General features: G+C 35.1%; 1 protein-coding gene across 1 annotated transcript in view; it reads left to right on the forward strand.

Annotated features, from left to right (window-relative positions):
• The window catches only part of LOC105854009 (autism susceptibility gene 2 protein-like), a 725,115-nt gene that overhangs the window by 581,428 nt on the left and 117,242 nt on the right, over positions 1-26,445 (forward strand). The window lies entirely within an intron of this gene.

The following is a 26,445-nucleotide window of genomic DNA, read 5'->3' on the forward strand; positions in this document are numbered from 1 at the left end:
AACCTCACTCCCGTGAGACGGCAAGCAGAACCTCACAAACTGGATACCCTGGATAGTTCCATCCGGAGTCTTTCCTGACAAGTGCTGCCAAGCATCCATGTCCTTAGCTGCTCTCACACTACTCACTGTGCAGCAGTTAAGCATTCAGGGCATTCTTACTCTTTCTTTCCTCTCAGTTGCTCTGGGATGAGAATTTGCTCTAAAAGAAGTGTCAAGAGCATTATATAAAATGGCACTAAATAAAGAAAATTCCACAATTGCACAGTTTCTCCATCAGAATGCTTCTTGCAGATTGTTTTTGTCCCTTTTTGCCTCTCCTGAAGTCTGGCAAATTGCTATTTATGTATATTATTGTGATTATTTTTGCAAAATCAATAGATGTGTTTGTCCTTATTGGCAATGACACTCCCTCTGATTCTCCCTTGCAGTCTTCATCAGTTGTGAACTGGTAATTGTGAGGGTATTAGTATTATTGTAATTATTATTATTGTAAGAAAATTGACAAAATTACCACAAGCATTTCATGCCTCAGAATTATCACACAGGTTTTTAATTTTATTTTATTTTTTAAGATTACAGTGATTCAGTGCAGTGTTTGTTATTCCTAAATAATTGTTCCAGGAATACTCATCATCTCCCTCCAGAACAGCACTATGGCTTTAATATCAGCTGCTGTTTCTTTGAATGGGGTTGCCCAATCTTTCATCAAAGAAACACATCACCCATATCCCTGTCTTTAAAAACAGCAATTATGTGTAAATGCCTCCTGATTGATTTGAGCCAGGGCCACTGGCCAGTATGAGTCACCACAATTTATTGCTAACCGTCACTTTTACATGATAGGTCTGTAACAAATATCTGCCGCATATTGTTAAATTAATCTTCCATTTAAAATTAATGGAGTTAGACTCCCCAGGTTCAATGTAATTTCGTGTTCACGGGCAAGGAGGGATGTGTGCTGCATGCAAAATGAGACAAGGCCCAACGCCCTAATCTTTCATCACCTTGAACCTGGAGACTAGGACGCTTCTCAGCACCAACTAATGAGATTGAGCCTGCGTCTCTCCTGAGGATGCCGGCTCAAAGAGGCTTTTCTGCTCAGAAATAGCAGGCTCCGTCTTATTTTAATAATTCCTCAGATATGACAAGTTTGATGTTATGTATGAAAGAGCCAGACTTGAAAAAGAGATAAAATGAATTTTATATCATTACTTCAAAACTGAAGCCAAGAGAAAGGCATTGCTGTTAAATTAAAAAATAAATAAATAAGGAAACGCTTTAGCCATGAAACATAGTGTAGACTGAAATTCATCCTTTTATTTATTTTAATGCCCAATCACCGTAGATTTCTCTCCTATAATTCTTGAACCTATTCATGCATTAATCAAAATAAAGTGGATGAAAGCTTGGAACTTGTTCAATAAACATTGAGATGAAAATATCAGAGTGAACATGTAATTCCTGATGGATTATGTCACATGAGCTCCCATCACTACTTTGTGGTGACATCTTTTAAAAATGCATCTTTTTCCTATGAACCATTAACATGTCCACTCTTTGAAAGTTTAAAAATGATTAAACCAAATTGCACAGTGGAATTGGTTCTCTAGCTTTTATTAATCTTTTGTACAAACTTGGTGACATTTTTTGCATCAAGGAGGGGAAGGTGTCAGCTTCTAGGCAATTGCTACAGTACTTCAGTAAATGGTTGCTGTTCAATCAACATGTTCTAAAGGTTAGAATGATGTAAACATTAGATTTTCTTTCATTTTATAAGGTGAATTCTACTTTCATTTACATCTTACTATCTCAAGAAAAATTCTAAGCATTTATACTTTGTGTCTGAATGAATCTAAAACTCCTTATTTGTTGTAACTTGGGCCTACAGTAAAAAATTTAGGATAAGTACTACCTACCCATCTATGATACTATAGTTTAATTACATTCTATAATTCAAAATTCTATCATCTTAAAACCTATATATTTCAACTTAGGGTTAGAGAAAAAAGGAAAACTCAAATACAAGAATCAATAATAAAAAATAGTGACTTACTGACACATGGCAGTTTTAAAGATAACATCATTTTGGCATACTGCTTGTAAGGGAAGATTTTTAAAATATTGTTCCACATCTCTACTTGAATATAATTCAGAAAATCTTGGAGGGGGTTTGATACAGGTAACTGGGTTAAACAGATGAAATTACATTATAAATTAGAAAATAAAGAAATGAATAATAGGAATATACTTGCTTCTATGAAACTGAATTTCTCACTTGTTAATCGGCTGTTATTTTGATATCTTTAAGCTGTAGTTTTTTTCTATAGCAGGATTCTTGGTAAGTCCAAAATAACAAATCCCTGCCTTCTTTAGTCCTCTTCACTGAATATTAACTCTACCTCACTTTCTCTGCATTTTTTCAGCCCTTTTACTTATTTAAAAAAAGCAATTGAAATAAATTTGACATAACATTGTGTAAGTGTGAGGTGTAGAACATGTTGATACATTTACATATAATAACATGATTGCCATTTTAGCAGTACTTAGCACCTCTGTCAGGTCACATAATTATCATTTCCTTTTTGTGGTGTGAATAATTAAGATGTAGTCTTTTAACAAGTTTGAGGATTGTAATATGATGTTCTTTAATGTTATAAATGTGCAGCTACTAGATAAATAAGCCCTAGAGATTTACTATATTGTGCTGAGATATAGACAACAGTATTATATTCTAGTCACCTGCTTATCTGCCCTCCTTTTTAATCTTATTTTCTTCCTTCTTTTACCCCTTAAAAAGGCATCCTATTCTGTACCATCACAATTTTATCTTTTTTAAGTTTTCTCTTTTTGTTGAGGCATAGTACAGGTAGATAAACTCATATTTTAGACCAAAGATGGGTTTATAATTCTTTTTCATAATCAGAATGATAGCGTATGAGCAATCTGTTTTAATTCATCTTCCATTTCATAGGTTGTCATGAAGAGGATGAGGAGTTAAATCTCTCAGATAGTAACAATGTATTTGGAAAACAGCATGATTAAAAAGAAGCAAAATGTGGAATTACCATGTGATCCACTAGATTTACTTCTGTAAATCTATATTCTAATTAAAAACAGGGACTCAAACAGATACTTGCACACTCATGTTCATGGTGATACTATGCATCATGTAGTTAAAAGATGGAGTATTCCTATGTCCAGTAACAGATAAGTAGATGGAGAATACTATCCATTCTTAAAAAGGATAAAAAAGTCATCTGATACATGCTATCATATGAATGAACTTTGAAGACATGCTATGTGAAATAAATATTATATGGTTATACTTAAAGAGATACTTGTGTCAGTCATACTCATAACTGAAATGTTGCCAAGGCTGTGGGAGGGGAGAAGAGGGAGTTATTATTTAATGTGCACAGAGTTTCATTTCAGGAAGAAGAAAAGTTCAGTATATACCTTGTTGATAGTTGCACAATGATGTAAATATACTTTATACACTTATGCACTTATTATGATAATTTTTTGTTATTTACATTTTACCACAATAAAAAGTACACATCATCTCCCTGTTAACACACACACACACACACACACACACACACATTTCCTTCTTATTTGAGAAAATTTCAAACTAGAGTCTATCTGTAATCTCTGACCAACACTCCAGTAGCATTTGGAGCTTCCTTACTGTCAATTCAGACTTTGCCCCTCATTCTTTAAAATTTAAAATGTCTCCCTTTCCTGTTCTCATTTTTTTTTCCAAACATGTGAGACCCTGCTGTTTTGTCACTGGAAATATTAATAGCTCAGAAGTGTAAGAGAGATTTTATTTGAAGTTTTCAAAGAATTTGCATCTAAAACATTCAAAAGAATTCTCAGAAAATATCAACTGTAAAATAAATCAAACACATCCCCCATGTCTACAAATGCACAAAATTACTCTTATTCCATCTGTTTTCTCTAAACTCATATTTATGATTGTGAATTTCATAAACATTTCCTGAATAAAACAATCTATAGAATGTGGTCTTTAGTGACAGTCCATCCTTTTTTAGTAAATTGACTTAAAAATCCCGCAAATGATTATGATAAAAGATATGTATCATTAAATAAGTTTAATAATAGGGCCCTCTTTGGTAGCATAAGGGGTTAAAGTGCAGCACTATGAAACTGTCTGCAGTCACTGCACCACGAGTTTTATCTTCAGCCATGGTGATCCACATGGTGCAGCAGACCTTTCTTGACCTTCCCACTGTTCCCCTTAGCAGTGTATTTCAGTAGATCTGCCTGTTCAGTAGATTCTGCCTCTCATCCCTGCACCTCTGACATATACACCAGTTCCTATATGTATAAATAAATAAGTATTTTTTTTTTTAAAAAAAAGGGTTAATATTAGACTTGGGTTCTAAACATACGAGACAGATAAAATTGTATCAGGTGAAAATGCCAGGGAAAGAGTGTGAATTATATACAGCAGGACTGGAGGGCATTAGAGTGTCCTTGGAAAAGTTACTTTGCAAGGTGAAATATGTATGAGTGTATAACTGGACTTAAGGCTGGAGAGGTACTTGGAGACAGTGGTTGAAACCTTTGAGGGCCATATTGAGGAGTTTGTATAAGTTTTATAGAATTGGAAGAGGTCCATAGTCAGCTCTGTGTAACCTTGAACATTACCTCTGTATAGAGGTATGAGTTGAATTTTTGGATGAATAAAATCATGAAGGTAGAATAAGATTGAACTTCTTGAAGATAGTGATGGAGCCAAAAAGGAGGAGGTAATCCTAAGTACAGGAGGGATTCTACCAGTAACCTGATGAAGGAGTGGTTGGAGTGTTATATGCTACCAAGAGACTTTAAAGTGAATAGGAAATGAGGGGAGTTTTAGGATGTGATCTTGACTCAGTAACACATTCAGAGATTCAACAATGAAGTATGAAAGCATTCTAAGCACTCTCCTGTTCTGTGCCCTTTGTCATATCATAGTCATCTCCTTGACTGAGGCATGAGATAGTGCTCTATGAAGATAATATGATAAAGAGAGTTTTTACTTAGAGAGAATGAGACTCATCTATAAGCTTCTTCTTCTTTTTTTTTCTTTCAAAGAGGTTGGTAAAGGTGGAAAAAAGGCTTTGCAAAAAGTGTTACAAGTCAGACCCAGAAAAGTATGTCCTTTGTGCTTTAGGGAAAGAGCTCACCAGAGAAACCTATGTGTGGTAGAACTAGTCATTGCATCACTACAGATTCCTACATGAGGAAAGTATTGTCTGAAAGGAGAATGCATGCTGGCCCTCAGAGGGAATTAGGAGGTGATATTTAAAAGGTAAGTACACTTAGAGGGGCAGAGAAAGGCAGCGTCAAAGCTTGTTCTGGGTTGGACTATGTACAGACCTATGCAGAGAGGTTACACTCCAGCTGTGCATGACCTTTTCCCTCCAGGAAGCTGAAATAACTTTAGTCATCTGTAATGCCTTCCATTGTGACACTTGATGGTCCTTGTGGTGGACCAAATTATTTGGACAGGGCTCTTCAGTCCATGATTCAGTCCACCTATTCAAACAGAACTTGGAGCAATTCATTTTACCAACTGACAATTACTTTTACCTACGCTGTCTCAAGAATCCATGATTATTAATATTCAGCTTAAACAAGTTTTATCTTACTAAGCACAGCACAATAACCTCTTGGTATGAATGTTGGCATAGTATATTAATAGCATGTATCTTGTGAGGGGGAAATTATCAGGATTCATTTTAAAAAGCATTGACATTTCAATACCAAACTATATGTATTAGTATTTATAATTTAATTTGAAGGGAAGACTGTGATGAAAGGTAACCTCAGGCATTCCATGGGAGGTACTAAAAATCATCCCTGGGGTAGTTTTGTTGTCATTATTTTAAGAGTTGAGCTACTACTTTGAATCCTTATCAATTCAACAAAAGAATGTAATCCTGTCCACAAAGTCACCTGTTCTATATTTCTACCCTGTACTGATAAGTAACCAGGGTCATGTTAGAAAGAAGATTCTTGATTGCTTTGCTTTCCAGCGATTCAGGTGAAATTTGTAAAAAAAAAAAAAAAAAACTAAAACTGATTATTTTGGAAATTATTTCTATCTTCCTGAATTATATTTGTAACAAAGCCTTTTTTAAGATGCTGGAATTTTTCAGTCTGGGATGGGGGGGCTTTTCCTTTTGACCCCCTATTTTTTTTTAATAAACCCTGAAGATCAGATTGAGACCCTGAAATTCTGAACTAGGGAAGTTTCTGCCTTTTGCAGCTTATTTGATGGGAATAAAAATGACTGATGGCTCTCTCTCCTGGACCCTTTTGTTCGATTCAGCTATGATTATGGAGCCTATTAGCTGGAGTTACAACCTATTTAAGAGCAGTGCTTACCTGTAATGGGGGCCAAATGATTTTGGAAAGTTCAGATGTACTGGACTCCCTGCAGAAATGAATTCGGCACTGAACATATTGATGCAGAACCTGAACAAGGCTGCTCCAGTGGGACTATGAGAATTGTGAGCTCTGCAAGAAATGAGTGGGTAGTAGAATTAAAGATCAGATAGATGTTCAGCTCAAGGGCAGTCTCAATTCTGAAGTTCATCACAGCAATTTAATCAGGCTCAAATGAGTATTTCCCGGAAAAGAATCAGCCTTCTGTGTGATAGGAAATAGAGTTTATTTAAAAGAGTCTTTGTTTCTGTTAATTCTGTGTGATGAGGCTCCCCCAGTATACACTGAGATGTGGGAATACTACATTTGATAGGTGATGGCACTTTGGTTCAGAAAATGAAAAGTGGAGATTTATATGAGTCATGATCTTTTCCAGAGGAGCATGACCCTTCAAAGTTTAATCTTTTACAGATTAAGCAGGCCATGGTCTGCTTTGGCTGGAGTTGTTGACCTCTTCCAGTATGAAATTTTTACCTAAATGTTTGTGTGTCTTCAGTGAGCTCTAGATAGCACGTCGGGAAAGAACGTGCTTTTGGATGAGGTACTCTAAATTTTAGGACTCTCATCTTCTTGTCCCTCCTTTATGCCTTTATATGCCTTATTGTGTACTCTTAGTGAACATGAGTGTTTCCTATTGTTGATGGAGTTTTGGCCTTTTTTTTAATTTTGAGTAGCAGCACTGGTGTGTAAGCCAGAGGTCCTCAGGAAGTCAAAGGATTGACCAGAGACAGAGTGGGGAACAGAACAGACAAATTGAAATACACTGCTGAGGGGAGCAGTGGGCTAGACAAGAGAGGGCTGCTCTGCCATGTGGATCAGCTTTCTGGCTGAGGATAGAACTCATGCTGCAGTGGTGATAGTGCTGAGATTTAACCCTTAGGGCCACCAGAGAGGTCTGAGTGTTTCCTGATTTAAGGATAAGTGAGGTTAAACATTCTAGAGTATCTTAATTTAGAAGTGGAGAAAGAGAATATACTATAAACCTTTGGAAGTTGGGACATCTGGTTGATTGTTAAGAGCCTGAACAAACAAGCGCCCACCTCACATGTCAACATTGTGGGGTATATTAGATGAACACATTATTAGACACATTCTGAGAGCTGTTTTGTGCTTGTAGACATATGATAAAAATGTACATTTGTTTGTCTTTAGTGTTACTCACCAGCTTTTAAGTTTATTCAATAATGCATAGGTATTTTTGTCTAACTGATAAAATTTTAAAAGATTATAATGTGTTAGAAATTTACTTCTTCACTTCAGGGATCTGTTGGGCTATATCTCTGTATTTTTTCTCTGTATCTTCACACATACCTCTTTGTGTGTGTGTGTGTGTGTATGTGTGTATAAAAGAGAGAGAGCACAAGAATAAATGAATGGCAATGAAAACTGAAAGTCAAAATATCTGCATTATTGATGTTTAGGTAAGTACCCAATAATTTTCATAATGGTAGGCACTCAGATGAAAGCTAGATGGGAGGATATCACCAAGATCCTCTTAAAGCAGAGTCTCCTGTCTTAACCTTCTACACATAATTTATACCTTGGGAGTCTATATGGACGTGTGTTGAACTGAAGTCCACTTCTAGACAGCTGCATAGATAAAAGGAGCACAAGACAGCCTAGTCTATGCTGTGGTCACAGGTCAGAGAGATACAGACCTAGAGGAGGGAATACATACAACGGAGGAATCACACCTACTCCATATGACTCAGTTAAGATCCTCTTCTCTCACCCTATAGCAAATAACAAGGACAATAAGTACTAGAGAATGTGTTCTTCTCTGGGGTTAATGTGAAAGACAAGGAGCATAATGTGGCGAGAGAAGCATAGAAATGCATAGAAAGGTATTCCATTGAATAGAGAGCAGCCAACAACTTGAAAACCTGAATGATACAAATAATAGGGAAATAGTGAAGACCTGGTTTCAAGCTTTTGATAACAGTGAAGAAAACTAGTATGATCTGTTTTGAATATTAAAATTTACTGTGCAGCTTCTGCCAAATCTGTTTGTTTTGCTTAAGTTATTTGGTATTTGTTTAATACTTTGAAGACTCAGTATAATGTATTAAATATACACAATATTAATTAACACATAATATACATAAAATTTTTAAGGCTATTGTTGTATTCTACAACTTGTGCAGAATAAATATTAAATGGTGAGGGCTATGAAACTTAAGGCTTGGGTTTTAGTGATAAGGCTGATACTGCTGTCTGTTCTACTTACTACATACAATGCAAATAGCGCCAGATAACTATAACAACAAAAACGACACCTTACAGTCATACATCAAGGTCATAAAAATCATTGGTATTTCTGGTACATAGATAGAAAATTAAGTGTAGATGAATATTTTGAGTTCTTGAAACAGTGCTCTTTGACTGTGTGGGAATTGTGTATAAGGAAGAGAGAGAAATGTGATTGGGGTACTATGGCCTGTAATGGGAATTGTCAGTCTTCAGGAAGAGGGTGCCAGTAGAAAAGAATATTGAAGAAACATAGAATTTTAGACTTCAGGGGAAAATTTTAGAAATCACCTAGCTTTGTTGAAGATGTTAAATTTCCTCATAGGTATCGGACTGTGACTCTGTGAATCTGTGAAGGGACAGCAGGAGGAACTTTTTGCATTTTGAAACAAAGTTGCAGTATTGCCAAAATTAGATAATAGAATTATCATGAGAAGGGACTTTCTAGAAAGATAAACAAGGTAGTATAAAATAGGGGGAATTGCTTCTTAAGAAGTGCTTCCATTCTGACTTATATCAGCTTTCAGTATTTCCATAGATATTTTAGAGAAATTGCTACTTTAAGCATTTGTTATTAAAAATCTCCCCGATTGTCAACATGAACCTAACACAGCAGCTGCTATATAGACAGAATATGAATTTTTATTCTGTTGATGAGTTTGTCACTTATGTGCTAAAGTATGAGTAGGAGGATTTTGAATCCTGAAAAAGCTACTGTTGGTGCTATTCAGCAGATAAGCTGTGCTTTGAATCAAAACATTAAGACACCTATACTGTGAATGTGTGTCTATGTAAACTGGCTGATGTCTGGTGGGATGAGAGAAATTGCTCTGTAGAAAACAGTAATGGTTGTCTTTTGGTCCTCTTTTGTTTTGTGGATGAACGGTTGATAACATGTAATATTTATCTACATTTCCCATCACCATAAAAAGAATGAACTGCTGTGGTGTAAGAACATATTCCATCTAATTGAAGTTTCCATCATTTGTAAGATGCAGTATTATTTTATGTACCACTAATGATATTAATTAACAATTAAGTTGGCATTCCATTGATTTTAATATATATTTTAACTCAGATGTTGAAAAGTGTAAAGACGAGTATCCTGGAGTAGACATGGTGACATATCATTCTTTTATGTTTAGGTATACAGAAAATATACTTGTCTAGGTATACAAAATATACCTGCACTTGATTATAATCTACAGCATCTTGACTCATTTTCAGAGTTAGATTTTATTTATCCTTTGTTAAATAAAACTATTTTACCATGATGTGAATTTTAAGCTTCCAATTAAAAAATCACTTAGAGATTCTAGTTTCCCATCTCCCAAAGGGAAAGGAAAAGGAATACCTACAGGGAGACAGGTGGCATGAAAATAAGAATTTTTCTTTTCAGAAAAAAAAAAAGAGAGAGAGAGTGAGAGAAAATACCAAAATCAATGAAAGGAAGTTAGAATTGAGTGCTTTTAACTGAAGTTTCAGACTGCTATATTAATTTTCTAAGAGCAAAGTCAGTGGCTGCTAGTATATTAGAATCCCTTAGTTTATCTGACTGCCTATCCATAACTCTTGTCTTCCATAGTTAAATACTAACTGAAAGCAAATGACTATCTGGAATTTACTGTGAGAGTAGATTTTAGGTGCTCTCATATATACTTGAAAAAGGTAACAATGTGGCCCTCCCTGGTGGCGCAGCGGGTTAAAGCACAGCACTGAGAAGCTAAAACCACTTCCGTATGAGTTCGATTCCTGCCTGCCCCGGAGGTGACTACATGGCATGGCAGACCTCTCCTGACCCGCCCGCTGCTCCCTTCAGCAGTGTACTTCATTGATCTGCCTCTTCTGTTCCCCACTCTGTCTCTGGTGAAGCCTCTTGCCGCCCCTGAGCCTCTGGCCTGTACCCCAGTTCTGTATGCACAAATAAATAAATCTTAAAAAAAAAAAAAAGAAAAAGGTAACAATGTAAGGAGATGGATATAGTAATTCTCCTTCCTGAAGTAATCATTTCAATATAGAAAAACATCACTTTGCATACCTTAAGTATATGTAACTTTAATCAAAAAAATTTTTAAATTGTTATATTTATTATAAAACAAAACTAACAGTACATATAAACATAATATATATCATCAATTAATTGATCACTAAGTCAGTAATTTTCCAGATCAGCACATTCCTCCATAATTTTTAGTGACTGCGTAGTATATCATATGTAATAAAGTATAATTTTTAATCAGATCCCTTTTATGAACTTTTTCTCTTTAATAAGTTATGATGAATATTCTTGTATTTTATTTTTTCATACTTACCACTGATCTTTTGAGGATCAATGCTTAGGAGCTTAGCTGCTGATCAAAGACTATACTATACATGTTTTAGTGTCACTACATGTGTTGGGAAGGACCATTTTTCCACATATGCACCAATACAGGATATCAATAGCCCTCCTTCCCCGTCTTTACAAACTTGATTGCTTTAAAAAAAAAATTCCATTTGTTTTTAATGCTTTATTTATTTATTTTTTTAAATTTAAGATCGAACACCTTTTCACATGTGTTTTGGCCTTTTTAAAGTGGTTTTCAGTCAGTAAAAATTCTGTGGTTTTCTGAGGAAACCTTCCTAAGCTCCTTCAAGTAATGAAACTTACTTAAAAAAAATGTGATATGTAGAATAAATGTGACTTGCTTACTTGGTCTACTATCAGCACTAGAAAGGAAAACCTTTGTCATTAGAAAGTCAAGGAAATTGAGCAAATCTATGTTTATTTGAAAATCTGGAGGGCGATGGAAAAAAACTAGGAACTCCAATCTACTTTCTGACATACAAGTAATTGGAAACATGGCAAAATAAGTCTTTTCTCTGAGTGTATTACATTTCTTTATTGTATTGAAATGTTATTTTCATTGTTTGCCTGTATCAGTACAAAAACTAGATACTGTGACTTGACCAGAGTTAGGAATAAAACTACTCTATAGCCATGCTAATTTTTTACATGGACAAATAATATGTTTTCTCTATGAACCTCTGCTTATAGAAGCTCTAAACACTTCAGTCAATGAGGAAATTACATTTGGAATAACTTAGTAAATATGTGTTCAGTATGCCTATACCATGTAATTGTCAGTAGCCTTAATCACTGTGTAGCTACACAGTGTATCTACCACTTATAAACACTCTGGGTCTCACAGCCCCTCAGTACTATCCTTCAGGCTCAGTCCTCCTCTCTTGGGCACTGTTTTATATAGATGGCAGGATAGTATTAAATAGTGGGAATCCCTTTATTTGTAGATTCAGGCATAAGTGGACTCTTAACTCTGCCATTTATTAGCCAGTCTTTCATCTTTGAAAATCACGATCAACATAATTGTTAAGACAATTTATGTCATGAAGTAAATCATGCAATGTAAACAGCAAGTCTCCATCTTAGTGCATACTTGTATTGTCTTTATCATCTAACTTTGTAATCTTCAACTTCTGAATTCCTACTGTCAGTAAGCACATTGACATTTACTTGGTGTTTAATATCTGTGGCTGTCTCTAGACGTGTTTACTTCTTTGTATTCATAGTATCCTCTAGCACTTAATATTAGGTTAATTAATCAAATACTTATTGCATCTTTCTGTGTATTAGTACCACAGTAAGATATTGGAATATGTTGATGAATAGGAGATGTGGTTATGAAACCCCCCATTGGGGGATACCTAAATGAAACAGCCTTGAATTTCTAAGCGAAAAATATGGTGTTTATTAAGAATGATGTTATAAGCTGCTATGAGTGTGGACCAGCTGAATCAAAGATGATATTTGAATTCATATCTTTTGGTTGAAATTAGCCTGGAAAAGGTGAGATTATAATTCCTCAGTCAGAGGGAAGATCACATTTAAAGCCTTTAAAACTGGAAAGACCCTGTGTACCAGATGGTGAGTGAAGGAAGTCCTGGAAAGTTGCAAAGGCTGTAAACCTCATATATGGCCTTGTCAGCCAGGTGTAGGATTCCAGTCTTTGTCTTAAAAATAGTAGGACAGTGTTGAATGGTTGAAGGGCTACACATGGAGGACTTATTAGTAGAGAAGATGACTGGGTGAATTTGTTGTTCAGCTAGCTTAAGTCATAGTTCAGAATCCAGACTTCTAACAATTAACTACCATACCCCCTATCCTTCTCCATAATGTGTGTAATGAAACAAAACAAAACACTAGAATGATATTTTCAAGTATTTGTGCAACTCCAGAATACTATGATGAAGAATATAGGATGAGCAATTAATTACATTTTCTAAAACTACTGAAATTTCAAGATGTGTTTCTGAGGTAGAGTATTTTCAACATAAGTTCAATGTAATCTTAGTGAAACTTGTAGGATATTTTAATATACTATGTTTGAAGAAGAAATGATACTTTAAAATATAGTAAAATGTTTAAGATGTTTCACTGAATATGAATAAAGAGTAGTAGGTCCAGAAGTAATACTTGAGAGAAAAGAATAGATATTTTCCAATCTTTATTAGTCGTGTAATTCTCTGAGCCTGAGTTCAGTTCAGTTTGAATCATTTACTGAAGATTCTAATTGAAACTAGAACTCTGATATCTATACCTAAAAGACTAATGTATTTATTTAATTCGTTATGCCACAGGATACCCCTGTCCCCTGTGCAGAATCCTTTTTTTTTTTAGCACATATGTAGAATCTGTTTTGTTTCTTTTTGTGCATTTATTGTATATATTTTTGTGTAAAATCCCTACTAGTTTTAATTTGAAAAAGTGAATCAAAATGAGGATAGGGAACCCACAGTAATGATTTTAATGTATCATCTCATATAAAAAAAAAGGCTTTTTTTAATCTAGAAAAAAAAATTCATGAAATGAGGATTTATAAACCTTGCCTATAGAAATCATAGTGATAATAGCCATATTTCAGCCCCTCAGTATTACCAGTGGTGTTTTCATCTTAGATGTTCCAAAAGGTGTTGACATGGTTATGGCCACAGATGAAGAAGGGGGAATTCCTGCTTATTAGCTGAATTGTAATAGAAGCTCTAAAGATGAGATATAAGAAAAAAAAAATTCAGCTGAATGTGTCTTCAAGGTGACAGAAGGTATAATTTTTGCCACCTTTATTATAAGGTCCTTAGCAAAGGTATCCTCTTTGTTAACAATTTAGTGCTTGAAATCCCCAGATTAGATTTCAGACTTTCATATGGTCTGAACATTTTTTCTTCTTTTTTCTGATTTTTATCAAGTGCTTTGGTCTGCCTGTATTTCATAGCCTTCACACTTCTTTTCTCTTGGTTGCTAACCTCTAATTGGAGATTTATTAGGTGCTCTTTAGTAAGAGGGGAGGAAGGCCAAAGGAGAAGGAAAATGGAGAAGTAGGAAACTAAAAGACGGCAGCTGTGGGAGGATCAGGGGAGGATGGAGATAAAAGATGAGTAAATGAAGACAAATGAAGAGCAATGAGATAGGGAGGGCTGAAGGGAGTGAAATACTGAAACTGAGCTAGTGAGAATACATGTAAAACAAGGGTCTGGTGGAGGATCTCCCGCAAAATGGTGTAAATCAATGATGAGTAAATTAATAGGGCAATTGTGCAAATGGGACTCACTCATTTAAACTAAGGGTAATACATCATGGATGATTTAGAGATAATGCAACCCATAGGGCATATCTTTTAATCTACCCAGGACCCAGTAGAGAATGCTGTCACTTCAAGGGTAAAAAGGCAGAGGATCAGAACATTGGGTGTGCCTCTTCGTTTTAAAAGTGTTCATAAGACAGATTTTGAGCAACTTGAACATTAAGTAGGTTCAGAAGCTGAGTTTATGGAGGATGTATTGCCAAAGGAATGAGTGTATCCCACACTTCTCCCCACAAACCCACATATTTTTAAGTGTTTTAAAGCTCTTATTAAACTAAGTTAACATGCAAAAGTGCCATAAATTGAAGTGAAAGTAAAATGATTCACTGCACACGCAAACAGGCAGACCTCTGAGTTTTTAAGTGGGTAAAATCACTAAAGAATCAGGTGCTGTCCTGGGGAATTCTGAAAAACTCTGTATGCTCCCACTTCTTTCCCTTGTGCACGCCTTCATTCTCACTTGAGCAGTTGTTTGATGACAGCCCACTCTGGGGGAAATACTGAGAAATGTCAAAGGTGCTGCTGCTTCTTCCAAATGGGTACATCAGAATTTCATTCTGTGAGCTTTTTTGCCAATATTCTTGGGAATATATATTGGGAAAAGAAGGAGAAACTCAATATGAGGCTTGTGGCAGAGTCTTAGTTTGTAAAACTTTTAGGATTCCAAGTCTGCTGTTCTTTTTGAATCAGATAATATGCCTTGGCCAGAGTTCACAGTTAATTGGAGAGGAATAGGTAATTGTAGGCTTTCTTCTTTTCAAAGGTCACTATTAGAATTTATTTCCAGTTTTGTCTTCATGAAGGAGGTTAGTGATATAGTTGTTAACCTTTAGTAGTCAGAAGTGAGAAATGGGAATAGTGGTATTTAGATGCAAATATTTCTACTGTAGGAATACAAATGCCCTTTGTTTATTTCTAAATGCTGTGCTTGAACATAGGAGAGAAGGTTTCCCTGGTGGCACTGGGGATTGGAACACTGCAGTGTGAAGCTAAGCCAACCTCTGGCTGCTTTAGTGCGGGTTCAATCCCTGCCCCAGAGGTGATCCACATGGTGCAACAGATTTCTCCTGTCTTGCCCACTGGTCTCCTCAGGAGTGTACTTCTTCAGTCTGCCTGTTCTGCTCCCACTCTATTTTCTGGTGAATCCTCTCACTGCCCATGCATCTCTGGCTTGTACCCCATTCTGTATGCATAAATAAATAAAATATTTTAAAAGAGGAGACTTAATTTAATTAAAAGGGCTGAATTCTTATGAGATAACACACTGTGCACGTAATGTTTTATCAGTGATGAGGAAAATTACATGATTGTTGTCTTGCATCAAACAACATAGGTGCTAACGTGAGCCATGATTCCAGCAATTTGTAGCAGATCTTCCACATAATGAGTTAAGTTGTAGAGCAGCCAAACAAGTTGAACACAAGAAGTTCCTCAAAGCATGTAGAGGTGAGCAGACATTCATTTTAAAATTCTGTTAGGAAATTAGAGTTTTTATGTAAAAGAAAAAAAATAATTCCCACGTTCATCAAACAAAGTGATGTTAAATAAAAACATTTTTGAACAAATAACATTACATTAAAGAAGACTCATTTTTGCTTTAGAATTAGTAGGGATTTTCTTGTTTCTATTCCAGAGATCAAGGAAGACATCTCTTAAATTTTCTTAAATCTGGATATGATACAAAGAGGAATGTCAGCAGGACTTATTTTGTGTTGGCAATAGGATTTATTTTCTACTTGCAAATTGTTTAGAGGATTCTGATTCTTATTTGTTTCTATTTTCAGCTTGGTTTACTATTTCCCAATTGACTTCTAATATTTTCATGATACAGATCCTACTGACCACTATTAATAAACTCCAAAGAGAAATTAAATAATTCCCGCCTCCTCATTTGCAGTATGATTTAGTTTAACCTTCTTTTGTCCCTCTTTTTTCTACTCCTCATATCCCAATTCAGGTATCAGATCCTTTGACAATTGTTATCTTGCCCATCTGGGATTGTTTGGCATTAAGCTATGACTACAGGATTTCTTCTAATAAATTAGATTTTTAAAAGAATGCTACCTGCTGAGAAGCAAAGTCATTACATAGTTTGTATACTTTCAATGTATTGCTATAAAAATCTCCTTAACTGAATGTAATAGGCAGTTGGAATAAATTTAAAATAATCATTTCACCTCTAGGTTTTAAAATCATTAAGTTGAAGATAGATGTTCTAATTTTGTTACATTTTAATTTCCTAATTCATGTAGTACCATACATGATGTATGTAATCACATACATATCTTAAATCTTGTTGATACATCAGGATATACATTTCCCCAATAGAATATTATACAAAACGTGGCTTTATTTTACAGCTGGAAATTAGTTTTATAGTAATTGAACAGTCCACATCTTTGTCAATCAGTACTCTTATTTGCTATAGAGGGCAAAATTGTTGTTAGCATGACCTTTTGTCATTTCTGTATTTGAACTGAACAAACAAGAATAGTATGAAAACAAATTGGAGAATTGTAATGAAAGTAAATACATTTTTTTCAATTGTAGTATAGTTATTTTTACACCAGTAGCTTTCAAAATAGCACTTGAAGTAATTGGAAAAGTTGAATGAAGTAGAAATAAAAGTGACTTCTGGATGTGAGGAATGACAAAACAACTTTGTAGATTATACACGTTACTGCAGTTGCTGAAATTATTTATGAAATCGATACTGAGGTTCCTGACAGCCAAGACAATGAAAGAATGTGAAAATTCCTGTTGTCAGAAAAAAAAAAAAATGTTTCATTTTGGTTTGGGGAGGGGTGGCGCACTATATTTTTACCTAGTTCTAAGCTCTTAGAAAAGTGTGTTATGGTTTTTAGGGACCATTAGCACATATGACTGATAGTATTCTCAGTTGTACTTGTTTTAATTCTGACATTTGTTGAAAGATGGAAGCATCACATTGGAGCTTAAGTAAACAAGGGCATTCCTCAAATGATTCACTTTAATTAGTAGCCTTCTGATGTTAACCATGTACATTCCAGTGATCAAAAATAAATTAATAAGTTTCAAAAAGAAGCTGACCGGTAAGAAAGTTTATTTTCTAAGTATTAAGGAGTTTGGTTACCTTTTTGGTGCAGGTGGAAAGTTAAAACTCGGGTCAAGCATTATAAACAAAACCTTCATACATACTTCAGACTACTGGTTTGGGGTGTTGTCATTATTTGTGGTGTTAGATATTTCAACTGGTTCAGGACTAATTTTTTTATCATTTAAATTATCTACTTTTGTTAATTCTCCTAGTTTATTAAATTGATTTTGTAGATCTACTGGTATCTCTGGAGACCCCCAAAGTTAGTCTTTACTACTTTAACAAATATTTGACTGTTCGCCTATGGCAGACATTGCATGGAGGGTTACAGTAGTCAGTTTGTCCTTGCCTTTCTGGAATCACTACTTAAGTACTTTGGTTCCTAAATCCCTTATTGATGGTCTTGAGGCTTACAATGATCATATTTCCTGCACAGATTTCACATTTTGAATGGCTCCACCCCTGCTATATATATATATATGTATGTATGTATGTATATATATCCCTGTCCAAATGCTTATTTATGGGCGGTGTGACCACGGCACTCCTCATCCTTGGGACTTTGAGCTGTGGATTACTAATGCCTACAAAAAGCATGTGTATGTTTCAGCTCTCAGAAGTGAGTGAAATATAACTGGAAACACCACTAGCCCCAGTATTCTAAATGTGTCATAACTCAGAAGGCAGGACTTTGTCTTGTGAAGTGTGCATTGCATAATGAGGAATTAGGTACTGTTGTGAACTTGCCAAGTGAAGGATAAAATGCATGATTAGGATAGAGATTAGAGTAGGCTCTGGGAAAGAGCAATAGTAAATGAGACCTTAAAGTTATCTTCTAGAAACTTGGATCTTTTTTCTTTTATTGTGGTTGTGACATGATTACCTTCTAGTTAGTGAAGAACTTTAAAAATATATTCCGTTAGTAGATGGTCCTTAAATAGGTCACTTAATGCTTTCATGCAGCCTTTAGCAAAATGGTACCTCCTGCAACTGAGCAAGCCACACAAACATTTGTTGACTTCTTATGCAGCTTCATATAATGGTTTAAATATGTCATTGTTGTAAAGCATTCATGGATAAGAAGCACATTATCTTCATTTTACCAATACTATTCTACATGCTATTCTCTCTACTTTATGTACTTACCAAGTATCTTCTTATCATTCAGGACATATTGCCAACTCTGTGAAGTCCTTTTAAGAAGGTAGATAGTCTCTTTTCCTGACCTTACGCAACTCTGTACTTTTACCTTATTTCACTGATCTCACCCTTAAGTGGCAGGTTCCCATCAGTTTCTCCACCTGTAAACAGTGAGTCTCTCAAGGGTAAGGAAACTGGATGCTCTTTATTTTAGTTCTTAGCTCCTTTTTAACAAGTGAATGTGAGAGATGCTCTGTAAATAACGCTTGGATAAAAACTGTTGTATGGAGGGAAGGAGAGCTTGAGCCACTTCCTAAATTAACATATTTAAATAAGTAGTAGTTAAGAGTAAAATTTAGTTTCCAGTTATTATCACTTTATTTGGCTTATCAATTACCTGGAAAAAGCTGATCTAAAGATAAGCCGTTTATCATCTATGTTACTTTCTTTGACCCATCCAAATGCTTCATGGTAAATATGAAAGATAAAGAATAGTCCTTTGTTTTGTCAGAATGGGGTTGTTTAAATTATGTCATCGTTCTTGAGCTCGTTTGCCATGTGAAATTACAGATTGTTATAAAAGGACTTTAGATAAATATATGGATGTTTGAGCTACTGCTCTTGTCTTTAAATATATTTTCTCCCAGCTCCTATTTGGTACATTTCCTGTCATCCTTTGACGGTGTTTGTTGATGTCCCTATCTCAGGATCACCATTCTTTTCCACATCCTTTTTTCTGTGAGAATATCTGGGTACTGTTTGTTTCTCCCTGCTCTCAGTCCCCTGTCATGTTGAAAACCCATTCCTTATTTAGGCTAAAGCCTAGGACACCACTGTGTGTGTAACCATCGACCTGTCTTTGTGTTTGAGTGACCAGTATGTTAGAGTTCCTGCATGGTGCAATGTTAGGTGACTGAAGCTGTAAAAGAAACTGTCTGAAGGCTGGGAGGCATTCTTGACACCCTTAAAACTACTCTGCTGGGGAACACTCCAGTCTGTGATTAACAAAGCTCAGTCATTTGCTTGGTGGTTTGCACACACCATATTAGGATACATATAGAAGGCACAATGCAGTATTTATGTGAGAATAATGTAGATTATTTGAATCTAGGTTGCAGAACCTACCTGCAAATGGTTTTATAATTTTGTGTAATTGCCTTTTCTTTGTGTTTGCATAGAAAGCATTACGTAGCTGGAAGATGATGGCAATTATAATTTATTATGCTGTAATTGTTACCTAAATGTTTTTGAATAAGCAAAAATCACATCTGTTTAGGAATAAGTTGCACAGCAAGAGAATTCCCTTTGAAATGAATGCCGTGTTCTCATATTCTGTAACTGTACACATAAAACAACATATTTATTTCCCCACTGAGTCCATTACATTCCCAAGTCAAACTGCATCCTCTCTTCCCTTCCCATATTAAACCCTTTGATTTAATGGAGGTTTTAACTACTGGTTCTTTGGGGAATTTTCAGTAGGCTTTGCACAGATTAGGTTATTGGAAAGTATAGTTATTTGCTTGTAAAGTGGCAGTTCTGTGTCAAAATTGATTTTCTCTGGAGCTGCAACAGTAAAAAAGATAAGCTTCTGCTTTGCATCCAAAATGTCCTGATGTTCTTACCATGATAGTTTTCTCTTTGCTTTTTGCTCAGCATCATTCAGTTATAGGCTGGTTTGGACAGGAGGATATGAGCACATGTAGCCCAGAGGACTTTCATATCCAGTGGTGATAATAGACAAGGCCTCTCTTCCATTCTGGTCGCCACTGGTCTGTGACAGTCAGTGTTCGGGGCATGGTGAGGAGCATAGTGTTTCTTCCTTTCCCTATTAAATAGGAAACACATAAGCCTGGAATGGTTTTGTTTGTTCCATAGAAATGGAACAGTTGAAATAAATTATCTTACTATACCCAGGCTAACAGGATTTACCTTCCATTATAGATCTTGAAGTCATATGCAAGAAGAGTTTACTCTTTTAAATTTACTAGTCTACTCACTTAGATATGATTTCACTGTGTAAATGAGAGCAATCATAGCTGGTGGCTTAACCTAGACAGCTTTGGTAGCCAGAAAGATGTAGGGAAAATGTTTTCTCTTATTTTTCTGATCCCTGCTCATAAAATAGAATTTGAGTTTTTGTGAATATCAGACAGTCTTATTTTTTATGCTTGCACTGGTTACAAGTTTGCAGCCCTTTAATATGGACCTTAATCACTGATCTTACACACTTTCATACAATGGCCTCCAAGAGATTGTTTTGCTCAGAATCAGTGACCAACATACACGGTATCAGTTCATTATACCTCATTTCCATTGGTGGTACAATAGTTAACTATTATTTAGGGGACATTGCCTGTATATAGTTGTAATCACTGACTTCCTACTTTTTTTTTTTTTTTTATAAACCTCATTTTGCCCCAGGCCAGATGTCCCTCTTAGTTTTTGTTTGTTTGTTTTGTTTTGTTTTGCATTTCTGCTGTGTTTTGAGTTTGTAATTCCAATTTTCAGCCTCAATAGAGTTTTTTGCTAAATATTTCATTCAGTTAAGTTTTGATCTCCTATTTTGATCATTAAAATTTACTGGATTGTCTTTGTCTTCTACTTAGCTGTACACCCCCCAACCTTCAGAGTCCATTTGTCACTACCTGCTTACAGGTATTGACCCCTCTTTTCTTTTCTACATTGTAAAATCTGAGTTTTCCTTCAACTAGTCTCAGATGTTGATAGATTTGAGAAGGTGTATGACTTTAGATTTATCAAACAAAAAACAAACCAAACTTCTATGTTTATTTTTCAAGTCTCATTTGGTGATCTCATACTTTATAACACAGATTTCAAGACTTGAATCAAGAAACCTAGAGTTTTGGTTTATCTTTATTCATACATTTCGTTAGTTTCCATGCATCCTACTCACCTTTATGTCTATCAACCCATATGATAGTTCATATACATGACTGATAACTTCCAGTGTTCTAAACACTAAGGAATAGATGGGAGGAAGAAGAAAACATATAATGCACAAATACCAAGACTAAAGCCCAAAGATCTGAAACCATTTGCTAAACTATGCAGCTAGCTTAGGGCAGAGTAGAGTCTGCAACCTATTTCTAGAAGAATCTTTCCCCACACTACTTAAGGTGAGTTCTCTGTTGACTTCTAGGACTTGTCCCTTCCATGTTCTTATAGTAGTAGACTTAAATTTACCCAACATTTGTGTTTTCAGGTGGCATTTGACTGAGGAATTCTGGTGATGAAAACTGATAAAAATAATTGTACTTGTTAACTTTGGTGTATAATATGGTTTTTGTTTTGCCAAATATTCAAAACTTTTTTATACTAAAAAAGTTTTTTTTTCAAAATTTGAAGAACTCATAAAGTACAGTAAAGAAAATTAATCATTTTACTTTTTTCTATATTTCCTTTGAGTAGATGTAATGAGTAATAGCATTGTAAGCATATTCTGCATATAGTTTATGCCTTGCTCTCTTTGCTAACAGTATATAATCAGCATATCCCTGCATCAAAGAGATATTTTCTAAAACACGATCATTAAAGACTATATATAATTTCACTGTATAAACTTTATTTAACCCTTGTTCATGTATATTTTCCTTCCACATTCAGTTTTTTTTTTAATTTTTTCCCTTTAGTTTATCTGCCATGCCAAAGTGATGTTCCTTGTAAGAAATCACTAAATAGATATAGATATACCTGTTACTGTTTTATTAGGTTAATAAGCTAAATGTAGCTATAGAGCCTTCTAGTGAAGAAGTCCCAACCTCTCCAGCTAAACTTCCTGTTGAGGGAGATTTCAGAGAAAAGATGGCATTTGATTTAAGTCTTGATGTTGGAGCTCAGAAGGATATGAAGGAGAAGAAACTTTCAAGCAAAATAAAGTTTAGAGGGAAGACTTCATTCAAACTATACAGAATCACAGAGCTCATATAGGCTAGCAGTTATTCAAGTACTTTAGACTGACAAAGTTTTTTTCAAATCAAATCTGTCTAGCACATCAATACAGAAAATTGATCAAAGTGCAGAATCTTCTTTAATCAGAGGGGTTTGGGACAGTTCAGAGTTGGGGGTAAAGTCTGCTTTGTTCAGCTTCCCTTTAATTCCCTGTACAGTGCAATTTTTAAGATACACCTGTGAAACCTATTTTTAGGTTTAAAATAATTTTAAAAATCATTTTAAAACCAGTCATTCCAGTTTGAAGCTGAGGACACTGAGACAAAGAGAGAACATAATTTCCATCAAAGGAAGGATACAGAAGTACTATCTAGTGCTTCTCTCCTCGCCCAAAGAAACTGTTCTAGTACTTTACCAGCAGCCACTCCCATGCAGACTGAAAGATTACTTTTACTTTGCTAGTTTATGTATTGGTGTAAGTTTCCAAGAGATTAATACATGTATCAGCTTCTGTAAGATATTTCCCCAATCTACATTAACCATGTCTGACTAAGACTCAAAGGGTCTGTTAAAGCATAACCAGGTTCCTATTAAATCGTTACACTGGCAAAAATACCTGGGCTAACCTCCTTAACCCAAATTAACACATGCTCTTAGTGGTCTAAATCTAAGTCAAGTTTCTGAGATGAGCAAGTGACTGGGAAGATGCAAGAGAAGAAAATTAAAATAAACGATAAGGTGACCTCCTCACACCACTCATGGTTTCTCAATTAACCAAAAGACAGCCAGCTCCACATTGCTCTTCTTTGAGTAATAGATTTCACCCTTCCATTTAGTGCCAGCCCACACGGGTACACACACAGAAACACACTTTGCTAATCAGATTGGCAGCAAATAGAATTAAACCATTAAGGCAATTAAGCAGTTCTTAGGTAACATTTGATCAGTTCAATGAAAATGCAAATTCATGCTTCTTTTAGAGAAATAAGTTGGTGAAAAGTCATTCTATGTTCCATAATTTTCATTAAATTTCTTCCAAATAAAGATTGCAGTGTTTTAGGCTTTGAGCTACACAGATGGAACAGGCTTTTTTTTTTGTTTGTTTTGTTTTTTTGTTCTACTCTGTTCTTTCTTTTATAACCCACCATGTTTATTTTACTGCCTCCAGACTCTTCTGGCACATTTGGGTAATCATACTTACAGCCTCTTCTTTGTACCTTAAGGCACGCTGTGTTCATTTTCTCTGACACATGATGACTCATGCGCTAAACACCTTTTCAGACCTTGAGTTCAAACTGTATCCTGACAGCATTCTGAAAGTACTGTGCCGGATATGCCTTTGTTGTAGATATGTTTCTTGACTGCTTCTCCTTCCCTTCTGTTCCCCACACTAAAGGTCTCTACTCTCACAAGCTGGTGGGGAGGACACTGCTGCTTCCAAAAATAGATACTTGAAAGTAAGCGTTGACTCCGTGATTTTTCACTTCTGTGCTATGTCAGACATCAGCATACATTCGGTATTCTGCCACTGTGCTCTCAACACTCAACAAGAATATGAGGAGCAAGTCAGAGTTCGTGTTTCCTCCCCCTGCCACAGTATACCTTCTGCTCTACTCAGGACTTCTAGACCTGGTGAATCATCAGTTAGGGACTTTTGGAAATACTCAATTCCCAAGGTTTCAATCCAGAGTCACTAAACTGGTATCTACAAAGTTCAACTTAAGGATTTTTTTAACCTCCCTTTTGCTTAGAATGATCAGTTTTTATAAAACGATTCTTTTTTCCCCCATTTGGGAGACTATAGTACAAGGTCTGACATAATGATCTTTCAGTGATACAGAAATCAGTTTGATCTAAAAATAATGTGATTGCCTTGCTTGTGGTGAAAGCTATGTTCCTTATTTGAGAAGTCATTTTGTATGCACACATGCATCACAGATGTAGTATAGTGCACAAGTAGTATGCACATGTGTACATACGTTTTTGTGCATTTAAATTTCAGTAGAGTCAGGTAAAATGTGCACAAGTAGTATGCACATGTGTACATATGTTTTTGTGCCTTTAAATTTCAGTAGAGTCAGGTAAAATGTGAGAGGTAGCTGTCTAATAACATAGTGGCCTTATGCATTATATTTAGTGTTTCTCCTTTTCATTGTTAGTAAAGAATTGTAGCAACCTCTCATAAGGCAGGACACATGACCTTGTGTACCTGCCTGCAGAATTTTGAGTGCTAATACAAACATCAATGGAAGAAATGTAACTGCTTCTCAGGAAGTCACTGGTGGGTTTTTTTTTTGTTGTTGTTGTTTGCCTTTTTTGTTTTTTAGCACAAAGCATCTTTGAGTTTTCCTAATTCATTTATCAATATTTGCTAGTAAGAGAACAAAACATTGCAAACCTTTGGTGGATTGGATACACATGAGCTACTGTTGAAATCATGAAGTTGATGGTGCCACTGGTATCACAAAATGGTATCTTGGGAAGCTATTGAGCTCAGAATTGCAGGTAGTATTTCTCAGGCTTACATTTTTCTCAATTTGAAAAGACTTTAAAGGTGACTACAGAGTTAAAAAAAAAAAAGATGTGGTATATATACACAATGGAATATTACTCAGTAACCAAAAATAAATAAATAAACACATGCCTTTTGCAGTAACATGGATAGAGCTGGAAAATACCATTCTTAGTGAAATAGCCAGAAAGAAAAGAAAAGATACTGGATGGTTTCACTCATAGCAGCAGTACAAAGGGCCAGGGGAGAAAATAATAATAATAATGAACAACTATATACCAAAGATATTTTATGGGGGTAGAATGGGAAATGGGATCAAAAACGGTGGGGGGAGGGAAGTGCACTGGAGTATGGTGATGGCACATGGGTGATTTGGTGATGGGAAGCCCAAGGGGATTGCAACTGAGATGGAAAAAAGGCACAAAATGATGTAAAAATAAGCTATTATATTATTTTTTAAAAAGGTGACTTTTGTGAAGTAGACATATAATGTAAAACCTTATTAATTTGTTAAACAAACATATAGTATTTCTGATTGTTTTTTGTTCATTTTACAAATAGACAAACTTGGGTATAGGCCAGTGGTACAGGGGGTGAGAGGATTCACCAGAGACAGAATGGGGAGCAGGCAAAAAGTAAGGTTATAAATGATATTACAAAAGATTATAAGGGAATGGTTAATCATCTTATTTTATCTAGTTAGTAAAGCACCAACTTTTCAAGTTCTTAAGATTCTAATAGAGCTCCCCCTCCCCCATTAAATTTTTCCTCTAAGATACTTATTAGAGTTACATTTTGAACTTAAGGATAATTCTAACTTTTTTTTTTTAATAAAAGCATGTAGGCCTTAATTTAAATGGAAATTTCCATTAAGTGTTCTAAGTTACATTTTATTTGTATGTATATTTGTATTCATACTGTATATATTAGAGTATGAAGAATGGGGGGAAATCAGCAAGTTTATTGCATTTCTATTCATAATAACTTATCCATAAACATTTGATTAAATGACAGTATTGTATATTAAAGGTAAATGTTGGCCATTATTACATATTTTTTATTTTTATTTTATTTCAGTCAGTACTTCTTTTAATTTTTACACTTTCTTGAAGACTTAAAGAGTTTCATTATGTGTTGATATTTCTTACAGTGTTTTCATTGTTTAAATTTTTTTGTCTTAAAATAAAATAGAAAAATAATCTTTTGAAATAATAGTCTCTCTAGAATGGCTAAAATTGGAATTGTGAGAACATCAGCCATTTGCGAGGTTCTAAAGAGATTTTGTAGTGTTTTTTTTTTCTGCTGTCTTCATCCTATCTCCATTATCATGTTGCTATAATTTTATAATCAATAGTTTTTAAAACAGTCAGTATAGTAATATGAAGGCTTAAATTTTTAAAAACTTTTATAATTTATACTGGTCTATGATATGTATATCCACTTTCCATTTATAAACCCTA

The sequence above is a fragment of the Condylura cristata genome, unplaced genomic scaffold (genome assembly GCF_000260355.1).
Source record: "Condylura cristata isolate star-nosed mole 26May11 unplaced genomic scaffold, ConCri1.0 scaffold00024, whole genome shotgun sequence".
In the NCBI taxonomy this organism is placed as follows: Eukaryota; Metazoa; Chordata; class Mammalia; order Eulipotyphla; family Talpidae; genus Condylura; species Condylura cristata.